The sequence below is a fragment of the Hesperophylax consimilis genome, chromosome 1 (assembly GCF_061612785.1).
Source record: "Hesperophylax consimilis isolate HC1 chromosome 1, BYU_Hcon_1.0, whole genome shotgun sequence".
Lineage (NCBI taxonomy): Eukaryota > Metazoa > Arthropoda > Insecta > Trichoptera > Limnephilidae > Hesperophylax > Hesperophylax consimilis.
In genome coordinates, this window is record NC_142836.1 from 30,823,089 (window position 1) to 30,837,240 (window position 14,152).

Sequence of the window (14,152 nt, forward strand, 5' to 3'; positions counted from 1 at the left end):
TGTGAGGCTGGAGGTAGTGGGGATGGGAAGGAGACAGGGAAAAGGATGGTGGGGGAGTAACTAGCTATTCATATCTTGTCATCGAACATGGCTAAAGCCATTTCAGGCAGTTTTTAATGGTGGCCTTACACCAGGGCGATACTGATAGTATCTTCCACTCTGAAACGTGCGGCAAACAAATATACCTTATATTATTTTTAATCTAAAATCTAAATCAATCAAATACAGTTTATTACGCACGCCGGGATTTGAACCCGCGACCTTTAGATTGTTAGTCGAGAGTCTTATCCATCAACCAAGTAGACCGTCAAGGACGCCAATTTACATATATTTAATTTTTTTAATTTTGTATTTCATGTATTCTTTCCTACTAGAGACAAGAGAAATCATGCATGCATCTAAATAAATATTAAAAAAGAAAAAAAATCTTCCATGACAAATGCACGGTTTCGCCGAAACCGGTTGGCATATTCGCGTTGCTATGGCTCAGTCTGTCTGCGCAGATAGAGAAACAATAGCGCATTTTGCTTTTATGTCCAACAGATGACGGTGTTTTTCAAAAAAAAAGTTTTAACCTCTCACATGTGACATCTGCATAATATAGGTATATAAAAACACACTCTTATTCGAATGCAACGAATTGTGTCAAAATTTCTAAGCTTTCAGTGAAGAACTATCGGAGATTTAAGCTTTTGAACAAACGAACATTTACATTTTTACTTATATAGAAGATATAGACAGATATACAGGGTGTATCGACACTAACCCGACAAACTTTAACCAGCTATTCCTTAGCACATTTGGAGTAAAAAATGTTATGGGCACTTTGCTGTCCGGTAGCATTATTTTTCAATTAAAAATAAAAATTTCCACACTACATCACTGTCATTGGCATTGCTTTTCGTGTTCAACAGCTGTTATAAGCAAGTATGTCGAAAAGCGTCTTCGCTCTTTCGTACACACTAATAATAATAATAATAATAATTGGATAATTTGTATAGCGCCGTTTTTGTGAAAAATCTAAATAATAATAGTTAAAAATGAGACGAATGGTGCCGTGCCATTTCGTTGTGATTGTAAAAGCGCGCCAATATAGGTACACACGTACATTATTCAACGGAATTCGAATAAAATATTGCCAGATGGGTTTTCAAACTTTGACGAAGGATAAAAAAGTGGTGACATGTGGTGAAAATATGAATAATAAATTTTTTATTAAAAAAAAAACGTTACCGGACAGCAAAGTGCACATAAGATTTTTTACTCCAAATATGCGAAGGAATAGCTGGTTAAAGTTTGTCAGGTACGTGCCGATACACCCTATAGTTACATTATTGTGCATTAAAGCAGTCCACAACGTCTAGTTGAATTGCATGATTTAAATTGGCATACGAATGAGCAGTTAATTGAAAATATGACAAATTTAAAGTAATCGAGTGTGATGATTGCAGAGCCTTGAGTTCGTCCGCTGAATGACATTTTGATTGTTTCGTTTTAGTACCGACAACAAAACAAAAACTTTACGACACAAAATGACTAAACGTGACTTTACGATTGTTAATAATAGTGGTTGCGGGAAGATAAAGCAGTTGCAGACTGCAATCACTGGATCAAGAGATATAAATGCATTCCCAGAAGTGCAATGCATGTATCTATAGTATTTCGAAAGTTGCAATGTGGTTTTATTGTCGAGATCAGTGCTTGAGTTGAGCAAATCATCCAACCTGAACTATCAGAGCTTTGATTTAGTATAAATTCGGTATTTTAACATATTTTAAAATAAAAAAAAACTTCAGTGGTGTATCTGTGTGCAGGTGTAACTCGGGTTCATTGAACTCCAATGATTTTTTGCTGATTTTCAAAATTGGAATATGTTGTGGGAACGATAAACAAGGTGAAAAAAATAATTATTCAAATAATCATTATTTGTTTAAGGCGATGCACTACGTCGTGTAATATTTTAAATTGAGCAGCTATCAATAACAACCCTTACGTAGATGGCGATAAGGTTCAAATTCCCGCTTAACACCATCCGCCTGTTTTGATTTATGCAAGAAAAAAACATGGCCAAAAAGTGCCTTTTATTTTATTTTGTGAATGTTTAGGCATAAATATTTAATTTTTTTTTGATCATTTTATAAATAACTTAATTTGCCACACTATACAATAAAATCATAACCGAAAATGGGTTCGTCAGTAGGAGATTTTGAACTTTAAAGCAGTTTTCATAGGCCTTTACATTATTTTTTTCTGGGCTTATAAAAAGACTTATCTAAAAAATACTCGATTATTTCAAAGGCCAAGATGTATTCTACTCGCAGTATTTAATTAAAGCATCTGAAAAATTTCTAGGCGACCAAATTTTCAAACCAAAAACACATGATTTTGCATTACTACGTATGGCATCGCCTTAAATTTTGAATTTTTTCAAGTGTCACAAATCCTCTCTCTCCTCTAGAGTACTTACAAAAATACCTACTTATGAATTTTGTAACTAAGGCTAATTTTTGCTGTAGTTGGCTCGGTAGCTTGGGTAGGTACTATTAGTGAAAATAATTGACTTTTCTATAGAGCACCACGAGAGATGCTTAACACGATACCTTTTAAAAACTAGAAATACTTTTTATTTGAAAATTCTTTCGAAATATTAAGTTGGTTTATGTAATAATATAATGTTTAGTTTCAAACTAAAATACTTCTTCCAGTGTATGCATATGGTGCAAATCATTAAAATATTATTTTTCCATTACATAATATATATTATACGACGTCAAATGATTTTTCTAATCTGTTCATCCATTAGGGAATTATTTGATATACATTTAAAATAAAGTTTTATGCTAATAAAAACAAAATATCCACGAAAATATTTTTGATTGACATCGTAAAAGTTATTTGAATACAAGAAAATAGATTGCTACTGAACGCCAAGGTTAAAATAATATAAGTGAGCTCAGTAAACCCTGGCAACTAGTTTATTGCAATGGACACCGACAAGTTTTTTTACATAATGCTGAAATATGGTCATTATGACAAAACAGAGCTATGACTTAACAGCACTTACAGTAGGTACCTACCCACCTTATAAATAATGCAAAACATTACTTACTAATAAACGTGTTTTGAGTTTTACACAACTGATAAACCACCAATATTATTTATTTAAAATGGTTGTTTATTAGTAAGGGGGTATGTATTGTTTTAGTTACTTCAAAACGAGCGTTCAATGTAATATTTGATGCAATTGTGCTAATGTAGTAGTTACTCATTAATAATCGTAATACATACGTTGTTTTTGTTAAGTCGTATAGATTATGTAAAAGCCCAGCTAGGCCTAAAATCAAATAAAAGTCTTATTGTATAATAAACTAACTGACTTTTACCCGGCGTTGCTCGGGATTATGGAGTAAATTTTTGAGGTTATGAATTCTTGTGTACCTGAAATTAAGTGCATTTTTAAGGTGGAAATAATATTATTGTAAAGAATTTATAATTTACTTTTTAAAATTATTTGTTTCACTTGATCGTGCCATGTCTTCCTGGGGCATCCCCGACTTCTTCTACATTTCATACCACTCTCTAAGAACTCTTGTCACTAATAAGAACAATCTTTGAAAATTTCAGTTAAATAGGTCCGGTAGTTTTAAGTCAACAGGGTGCACCCATACGGGCATTGCCTTTTAGTTATGGATATATTCTAGTTGTACTCCGCCACGCGTTGCTGTGGATCAGTCTGTCTGTGCAGATAGAGAAACAATAGCGCGTTTTGCTTTTACGTCCAACAAATGGTGCTGTTTTTACAGGTGCTATCTTGTATAAAACATACGCGTAATCGAATGCAACTTTGTGTCAAAATTTCAAAGCAATCGGTTTTTCTGAACTTTCGGAGATTAAGATTTTGAACAAACGAACATTTAAAATTTTATTTATATAGATTTAAGTGAAATCATTATTATTCTGCACTTGTTACGCTCAAGATATTGTTATGAACGTTCTGATATTCCATTCAACGAACACAATTTAACCATTAATATATAAATTCAAATAAGCGTAACGAAGATAGGCACGTGCAGTCACAGAAGCATTAACCTAGAGACCCTTTAAATATAAAAGGTCCCAACCACTTATCAAATAAGTAAACAACTTATTTAAACTCAAACATCTCGCATCGCGTAGCAATCTCAAACAAAAAAAGCTGTTTGACAATAAAATATAATAGTATGCAACACTCGAATAACTAACGTGTTTCATTCACAAAAAAGAACAGCAACTGTCACTTAAAAATTAGTCACAAAGGTAACGCACCACTTATGTCAAAAACACAACATAACCTAAAAGGTACTTTTGGAAAAAATGCGGAACAAAGAGAACGCGCGCGACTTTCTACTATTTTTTATTTGAATGATACGCGATCGTGTTCCAAACAACCGCTGCGTTCCGCGGCCGAACCAGTACTGAGAAAACCGGCGTCAAATCTGAGTCTGAGACCAGTTGCATTGCCTCGGTCCTCAGTCCATGTGAGCGGTGAGTTGCGAGTTGCGAGCAATTCGCCGCAAGTTGCGAAGGTTTCTACTCTGACCGGCAGACAGTGCAGGCACTGGCAGACCAGACCCACTGCTCGACAGTATATCACAGCTGATCGCTGCAGAGGCAGGCCCGGCGCCGGGATTTTCACCTTTGGAGATTCCGCAAATGAAAATTTTCAGTGGAAACTATGTAGAAACCAGTAGAAACTATGGATCAAATAACATGGCGGCTTCAATCTTTATTTTTGACAGCTTTATGGTGGAAATAACGTTGTGGGTTAGTTGTGTTGACATGGAAATTCCAGATAGAAAAAAAAAGTGTAAATTTCATGACGCTAGTCATCCGAGATTTTTTGCTGTTGCTGATGAAGAGATGGTTTGCTTTAGGATTAAGATTAATGGGAATGATGTTCTGCTGCCGGGAATCTTTTATTGTATTTGGTTTTACGTCCAGACTGGTCGAGATTACATGGATTTTAAAACCAATATAAAAATTTAAAGCATGAAAATTTAAAAAAAAATTATTTCAATTTCTTGATTTTACTGATATATTTGTATATTAATACCAATTTATCATATTTATCCTATAAACCTACATATTATTATTTAGATTTTGTTTAAATAGGGCGAAATCCGTTCTTCAAAAACTAGTGTTGTGCTTGTCATTCTAGCCAACAAACAACCTGCAACATTTAAGTGACATAATACAACGCTCAAACAAGCAAAATGCGCACATTTCATTTCGGATGTTTTGTATTTATGTAAACATAAAAAATTATTGCTTTCATGGAAAAATAAACAAACTTGTAATAACTTAGACGGAATTTATTAGGACTTATGTTACCATAGTCATCCGTCACAACAACGGCGTTTGCACAATGCTCAATGCCTTGATAAAAAATAGTACATTTTTGAGAATACAATAATATAACATAAACCTCCCGATCCACCCCTCAATAATTGCACAATGGAACTTACTACACAGGCGATTCAATAGACGTTACATGAACGAGACAGGATAACTTCCACTAATAGTTATTTAGTTTTGATTTTTCATTTACACATGTTCAGTCAGACCGTGGGGCATCCACCAATAACGGCAACACCTGGCTTTAATCTGCCTCACAAATCCGTTTTCTTCACCTTTTCTCATCTAAATAATAACAGCATAGTACCTGCCTGATAATAATTATTATTCATAAGGTTTATTTCCAGTTAAACAGGTGGTCTACCTTTACAACATAGAATTAACACCAAGAAAAGCAATAACAAGTAAACACGAATAGAAAATTTACAAACACTCTGTTCTTTGTCCGACAATACTTAACACTTAAGAATTTAAGACCTTGACACTCAATGAGAGCTTTTGATGTTGAAAAGAGAAGTCATAAATAAGGTTTTTTTGATTTATTACTGTGCCTACCTAGCCGTACCTTTTTTAAATACAAGATAATGGAAACATGTGACATTTCATTGTGTATTTAGGGTCCTATTGAGAGCGGGTTGACATCATAAACTAAAGTCAAAGAAAATTTTTGGCAATGATGATAATAATTTGAAAATTTCTATAGTGCTGTTTGTAAAAATCGCCTCAAGGGCACTGTGCAATTTATTATCAGTTCCCAGGTTAATTTTATTATTTACAAACTGATAGAAAACATACTTACCTGGGAGTTCACTTCAGATAAACACACTTTATCAGAGGGCACTATTAAAAACACTGGAAATTACATAATTAATTATTTTACGTTTGCTATTTTACCCCCCATTACTATCTATCTAACTATCCCGCAGCCAAGTGGGGAAGTAGGTAGTAGGTACCTACCCAAAATTACTATCCTCCTTATATTAGCTTAAATACTTGACATATCATTTTAGTATTTTACGTATTTTTGCGCAAATATATAGATACCATTAATAATTGACTGAATAATTGGGATTTCTATAGTAATTAATAGCCCCTAAGACATAAAATGCATGGGGTCGTCGGAAGATCCACTTGATTACAGACGTTTTGTTTGGTATCTTGGCCTGTCAAGAGTTAAGACACTTAGGAAGGGTTGTTTCGGAACATTTGAAAAATTCATCAAATTTCAACGTTCATTTACGGGTTCTGTGTAAGTCCTATTCAAGTTCTGTTATTGTATCATTATAGGCTAGTTGCTTGACAAAACTGAAATAAAAACAGAACTTGAAAAAATCTTTCACAGAACCTGAAAATGAACGTTGAAATTTGATGAATTGTTCAAATACTCCGAAACAACCCGTCCTTACAAATTCTTAGTTGTTAACATTTTTTATAAATTTAGTTATTTACAATGTATTGTGTTGTGGAGGTGAAAGGTTTCTGACTTTATAGATATGACCGTCAGAAAATGTAAGTTTTAAGTTTAGCTTTAAATTCTGTCGAGTCTGTGATCATTCTTAAATCATGAGGCAGTCCATTCTAGGCTTAGATCCTGACACTCCGAAATGGTTATCGTTTTCACAGGAATGTGTAATATAAACCTGTTCACGCAATTGTGACGTCAAAAACTTTTATCAGTTTCGCGTAACGTAGTGTGGTTGTGATTCATGATAAATAATTTTAACTTATCGTTGCAAAATTATAACCGGCTTCAGACAAAATTAAGGTGCTAATTTTATGACGTCATGCAAATGGCTTCCGTTAAACAGAATAATGACGCGACGCGATATAATCAGAATACATGCATTATTCAAATACACATCGTACGTTGAACACGGGATCCCACAGAGGGGCACTAATAAAATTGAACAGTGAGCTCTGGTGTTATGAAATTGGCTCCAACAAACAACTTTTCTGTCTGAAATTAGGTCATCGTAACTTCAACATAATACATGAAACAGGTACATCTCACAACATAATTTCCACCATGAGCTATGGAACTTTTAAGTAACATCGTAACCGCCAAAAATGAGACAAACGCCTTATCGTATATTTTTAATTATTTCAAATATTAAAATAAAAAAATGTGGATGAAAAGTTAGATAAATATGAATTACTGGAAAAGTCTGGTGATAATTTAGTTAAATATGAATAACTGGCAAAGTCTGGTGAAAATTTAGTTAAATATGAATTACTGGTAAAGTCTGGTGAAAATTTAGTTAAATAAGAATTACTGGCAAAATCCGGTGAAAAGTTAGTTAAATATGAATTACTGGCAAAGTCTGATGAAAAGTTAGTTAAATATGAATTCAAGTAATTGTGGGTTTTAACGGTATTATCTATAAGCTTCGAAATAAAAACATTAAAAAAAGTCTACATCAGTGACTAGTCAGTGTTCATTGTCTGTTATCTACAAGGAAAGACGCCATATCTGTGAAGGCCTACCGCAAATAATATGTTCTAAGGTGGTTCTAAGTAAAGAATGCTACAAGAGTAGTATGTACCTACCTATATTTATCCCTGTTCAAATATGTCCACACTGAAAAGGTGTGGCCATAAAATAAAATAAAATGTTTTTGACATTTTTTGAAATTAAGTATGATGATGTCACATCCAATTCATAAACAAAGTTGTGAGATTACATAACTTAGCGGATGGTACATTTATGCAACTTAGGTATTTATCATATTTTCTGAGAATCTGCAAATCAGCTAATAGTTTTCTATTGCATATGTGATTGACGTGGTAATAATGGATGATTACGCTCCGGAACTTAATAGTTTTAATCAATTAATAACATAGTGTTTCAAAAGAAAAATAAACCATTGAAGAAAAAGATAATACAAACAAAACATGATACAGAACAAGACACATAAAATAAAAATATAACGGTAACAACTAGGAAACGAACCCCACATCTTTGTAGTTGCATTGTTAATTCTGAATTTGAAATATTATGTGGACAAATATGACATTTAATAATAAGGTCTTAATGGTCAAGTGGCTAAAGACGCTGTCCCGGTAAGACCGAGATCCTGGGTTCATTTCCTAGTTGTGACCGTTGTCTTTTTTATTTCCTGTGTCTTGTTCTGTTTCACATTTCGTTTAGATATGTAAGTATTATCTTCTTCAATGATATATTACAACCTTCAAAAGTTGTTCAAATAAAAATAGACGATAATATTTTTGAAATTAAAGCAACAATGTACTTAATTGGTTAATTTAGATTACCTACAATCAATGTTTAATATGCATAAAACCTACACGGTTGACATTTGTCACTTTTACGACTCGTTTTTGAGTTCAACAGCTAGGCTGTGAAATGATTTGCCGGCCTCTGTGTTTCCTCCTTCCTACAACATGAATCTTTTCAAAACCCATGTCCACTCCTTCCTCTCCTCAAAAAGACTCTCCACAGAGCGTCCCCAAAGATGACAGGCCCGGAGGGAAATTATTTTCCTCAGGGCCTCTTGTATGGAGTTTATGTAAAAAAAAACTCTACACAGGCCATTAGTACTAGTGAGATTGATCGTTATGCGAAAAATTAAGCTTTATGTTCTGTGAGAAGCAATTAATAAATAGAAACCTAACAATACTGTGCGCGAAAGGAATAAGAGGATGAGTCAAAATAAGCTCTTACGATATGAGTATTAGAGGTATGTGACTTTGTTTTTGTCTTTGTTTTTCAAATTCTGAATCATATCGAATGTCATTTGCTGTAATATATGCGAAAAGCATACTGCAAGTACTATTGTATTGAGTTCACGCTGTTATATTATTATTTTATTTTTATTCATACGTTAAATTTTTTTTGTCAATGTGGTCCTCACTTGGTGCTCACTGCTTACCGTACTGAGGGCACCATTTTACAATTATTATTGTATATTATTATTATGTAAGTACGGTTGTATATAATGTGTATAGTATTATAGTATATGTACTACGTAAAAGACACAAAATTTTGTAATATCGTTTTTTTTTAATCTATTTATTTCTTGATTTTGCATGAAAAATGTTTTTTTATGTATCGATTGTAAGATTGCCGAATGCTTTCATTGCTTGGTATTTATGGTGTCTTTGTCCAAAGCTTGTGCTAATCGACGGAGTTTTTACATTTTGTATGTACGCTTGTCTAACTGGTCTATTAATATTAGTATTCAGAAATAAATCATGGAAAAAAACACATCTTCTAGCTCTGATAGTATACAAAAACTGTCGCCAAATATGATAATTTTGTTGTTTTGTATGAAAATACGTCAGGTTCATTTTTTGTTCCGATTAGAAAAAAATAATATATGAAAATGATATTTAATTAGTGTGACGAATATGGACAGAATTGAAAGCACTATAAGCATATTACTACCGATATAACAAGATATTAGATTCATGTTACTAAATAATACAAATTCCATATTGAGATAAGTTTCGATAAACATGAGATAAACTTTGATCTTTATTTCCTTATGTTATTAAATATTGTAATATTATTTAGCAATTTACCACGTTGTTTATAAATACGAATTTAATATCAATTAAGAATTATGTATTACATCGGGAAAATTATTTCATAAATCTGTTATTTATTTATTTGAGAAACGAATTAATCTAAATATTGGTCAACAAGATTGGGCAATAGTTTAAACACCCGTGTTCAATAATTATTACACCAGCACAAAACACGGATTACAAAATAAAATACACTTTTCGTCATCTAGTCACACGACAAAATTTGCAATTAACACCTTATAATACATCGCATACACGCAATACAACGCAACATGGTAACCTAAAACTTCCAGTAACAAACAAAAACATATTGGCAAAAGTTCTTCAAATTTATTCCTTATCAGCTTTATTAACCAGTGACACAATCTATCTTGAACTCTATAATTTCTTTATATCTTTCTTAATGTATTTATGAAATATTTTTCAATTAACTGTGTTAAGGCTGTCTAGTCTGTTTTAAAATCTATGTTCACTCTTCTTTGAAATCCCTTTTTTATTAGTATTTTATAAGATAATACATTCTCGGGTCGGGCCATGTCAAGAGTCAGAATAATAGAAGAGTATGTATGAGACGATGTATGAATGTGAATGAGGCAAGGAGTGTGTGCCAAGACCGAGTTGTTTGGCGGTCCGTCCTCTCTGCCTACCCCTGCGGGGAAACGGCGTGATGGTTAGTTAGTTAGTTAGTTAGTTAGTTAAGATAATACATTACAAAATGATAACAAATTTATAATGTATTATTTCGGGAAAGACAACATTAGATTAAAGACGAGACAACATAAATACATTAAAATAAATAAAGCAGAAGTTATTTTGGAGTTCCAAAGAAAGAATGTGTCAGTCATTAATAAAACTGCTGAGGAAATAGCTTTTAAGAGCTTTTTCCAATGTTTTTTTTGAATTCGTATTCTCATGTATAAATAATTTACTTTAAATTGTATAATATTTCCTTTCCCGAAATGAGTTTACTAAACACATTTGGAATAATTTATTATAAATATTAATGTTTATACTTTGTAATATATTCAGCAGATAGTAAAAAAACGAAATAACCACTGCTTGGGTGTAATTTCTACAATTAACTGTTTAGCAATCTATTTTTCCATGTCATTCCCTCAAAATTATTACTGAGAAAAGCCAAAAATTATAAACGGGCACCGATTTGTTACGGAAATTGTGACTAAATGTTTATAAACTAAAAATATTAACTTCCTTCTATTGAACGTTTCAGACAAAAGACGATGGATGGTGACTAGGCAATACTCTTTCAAGCATAATTTACGGAAGATAGTTTAGCAGGAATAATTGAAAAAGAAAGTGCATGTACGCACGACGAAAGGAATAACCATTATCCATTGGTCATTGCCATTAGTATAGTAATTTCAGCAACAAAAGTGAAAACAGCTGTACCTACGTACAGTAGGATGGGCCCTAATTTTTTTTTTCGAATTTCTCTATTCTAGGGGTATCAAAAGTTGCGCATTCGAATATTGATGTAATAATTTTATTTGTTAATTTGCCATATTGCCTTTGTCCCTCACAGTGTTTTCAAATGAATAATTATTTCTCGTGACTGCTTCAAGGTCAATTATTATTTAGAAGCTTAAAAAAACATGTTTTTTTATTATTATCTAATGACTATTTAAATACAAGTAATTAATGACTATTAAATAATCGTTTATTTACAGTCCTCCTCACTAGAGATTCCTGTCCCGAAGCGGACAGCTGGTAGTTGTGTTGGTAATACATCATGATTTCCTCATCTTCTTCTACATCGCATATAATAACATCTTCCGAAATCAGCACATACCGAAAATGTATTTGTTAAATGTATTTTTGAGTTAAATTAGAATGCCTTTTTAATAACAGCCGGCGGGTGGAGATTTGATCAGATATTTTGAAAATATTTGGAAAACCTATTATTTGTAAATATCAAAAAACTATTATCCCGCCGCGCGTTGTTGTGGCTCAGTCCTTTTGTGGAAATAGAGAAGAAATAGCGCGTGTTGCTTTTAAGTCCAACAGATGGCACTGTTTTTCAAAAAGCGTGTTTTTACCTGCCATAGATGACATTTATAGGTATATAAAAACGTTATACGCGTATTTGAATGCAACGCTGTGTCAAAATTTCAAAGTAATCGGTGAAGAACTTCAAGATTTTCAAGATTTTGAACAAACGAACGTTTACATTTTTATTTAAATGTATAAAAAGGTTTTTTTCCCGCGAAATCACTCAGGTACAGCCTGCCTGGGTACAGGGCCAAATGCATTATTGAATACGATAATAATTTAAAAAATATATATTATCTGCATAAGCTTTGAAACCCCTGAAAGGAAGATATCTAAAAAACGGCCCACCCTAACGAACAGAGACGAAAACTGGCCGTGACTATTAAATTATCATCGCAACCACAGGTCAGCCTCTCACCTTGAAAAGTGACATTGGAGTAGAGAGGTTATATTATTTACATTGAAAGTGATGAAGATGTACTGAATGATATTAACTTTTTAATAAGATGGTTTAGTTTCTGACACTTTTCAATAAAATACTTTCTCTGTATAGGAGGATGCATGACATTGCATGGCTCTCAAACGTCACGATTCTTTTATTTTTGTTTGGGTAATAACTATTTAAATTGTATGTAATCAAATATAGGTATAATAGATACCTACAAAAATTTGAGAAAGTTAGTATTTATCGTATTATTCGTAAAAGGGTTTTTGATTTTTATATCTGTGAGAAGTAAGTTTCACATCAATCGCACGCATCAAGGGGCACCACCTTAAAAATACATATAGGTACCTAAACTACATAGTTTTAAGTGCGCTCCATATTCTATAACTACTTTCGAACAATAAATAAACAAAAACTTAAGTCAAAATGTGTACTTTAAATAAAATAAATTAATAAATTCAGGAAAAGACTCTGGAAGAAGCCCCTGGCCAATCGTGATATAATAATTTATCTTAAATAGAACCTTCACAGAACTTTGAAAATTGATTAATTGTTCAAATTTTCTGAAACAATCCATTCTTAATATCACCGTGATAAGATTATACGTCAGAATTAAATCTTTGAATGGGTTAAGATTAAGTTATACTGAATGACTAAATTTTAAAAACCTTTACTAGTCTAGATACTTTTTAACCTTCCCCTTTCTTTTCTTCTTCCATTCAACTTCCCAACATTCTCAAATAAATTGGAATGCCCTAGCTCGACTGGTTCTGAGCAGATGAATCTTGTAATGCATGAAAATAAAATAAAACGCGATCCAAGTTTGAGGAGTGCCGCCCAGAGGATCCGCCCGCGCCACAGCCTTGAGGTTGGTTCAGTACCGAGCCATGACCCCCCTCCCCCCTCCCCCCTCCCCCCGCCCAGACGTCATCCTGCCGGGGTCAACTCAACTCGGCGGCTACTGGCCGCTCTCCGCACGCTTCACTTTCCTTTAATGCGCTTTCTTATTCAATAAACAATACCAATAACTTACCATAATCTCTCTTCGACTTCGGCCAATGCAACAATGTATGGTATATTTATACAAAAATGGAAATTAAAAGTAGTTTTATATATTAATTGTTTTTAAAAATTCTTTGAAGACTAAGAACAACTTAATAATATTTATTTCCCTAATAAAAACTATTTTTTATAATTGGCAATAGCACCTAAAAACTACAAGTAAAATAAAATTAGTCAACCTTCAATCAAAAGAAAAAATCAATAATTATTGTAGGGTAAATTATAGGGAGTTTACATCTTCCTAAAATAATGACAACATTATTTTTACCCACATTCTTGTGAGGCTGGTATCATTGTAAGCCTGCGCGCGATACCTCGCGCGGCAAATGATTTATTCTGTCTCCAGCAGTCTAGCCGTCGATTTAGCCCTAAATCTCCTCTAGCGTACGCGATCTGTTTTGTTCATAAAATTATTGTAACGTGAGTTTTGTTAAAATAAAACTAAATTGGAAATATCCGAATTCTCATTATTACACACCGAGAGTAATCACGCAACCTTGGATTCTGCGGATTGGAGAATCTCCAACAACCCATTTAAATTGGCGATAATCACAATCCTCCAAATAATAAAATAATTTATTTCTTTATTTAAAATTTTATACAATAGATGCCTACACCTACATCTATATGCATTGTATTTCCAAGAGTTAAGAAACTCATAAAAAATATTTTAAATATCTTTCTAAATAATTACTT

At 32.9% G+C, this 14,152-nt stretch overlaps 1 protein-coding gene across 3 annotated transcripts in view; it reads right to left on the reverse strand.

The window, feature by feature from the left end:
* Positions 1-14,152, reverse strand: part of for (cGMP-dependent protein kinase for) — a 297,038-nt gene that overhangs the window by 97,001 nt on the left and 185,885 nt on the right. The window contains exon 1 of one of the 3 annotated variants that reach the window (XM_089632241.1): positions 4,243-4,486. The exons of the other annotated variants lie outside the window; for them this stretch is intronic. The gene's annotated coding sequence lies outside the window, so the exon portion shown is untranslated. Of the gene's footprint in view, positions 1-4,242; positions 4,487-14,152 lie in introns of those variants that run through there. 3 annotated transcript variants of the gene reach the window in all.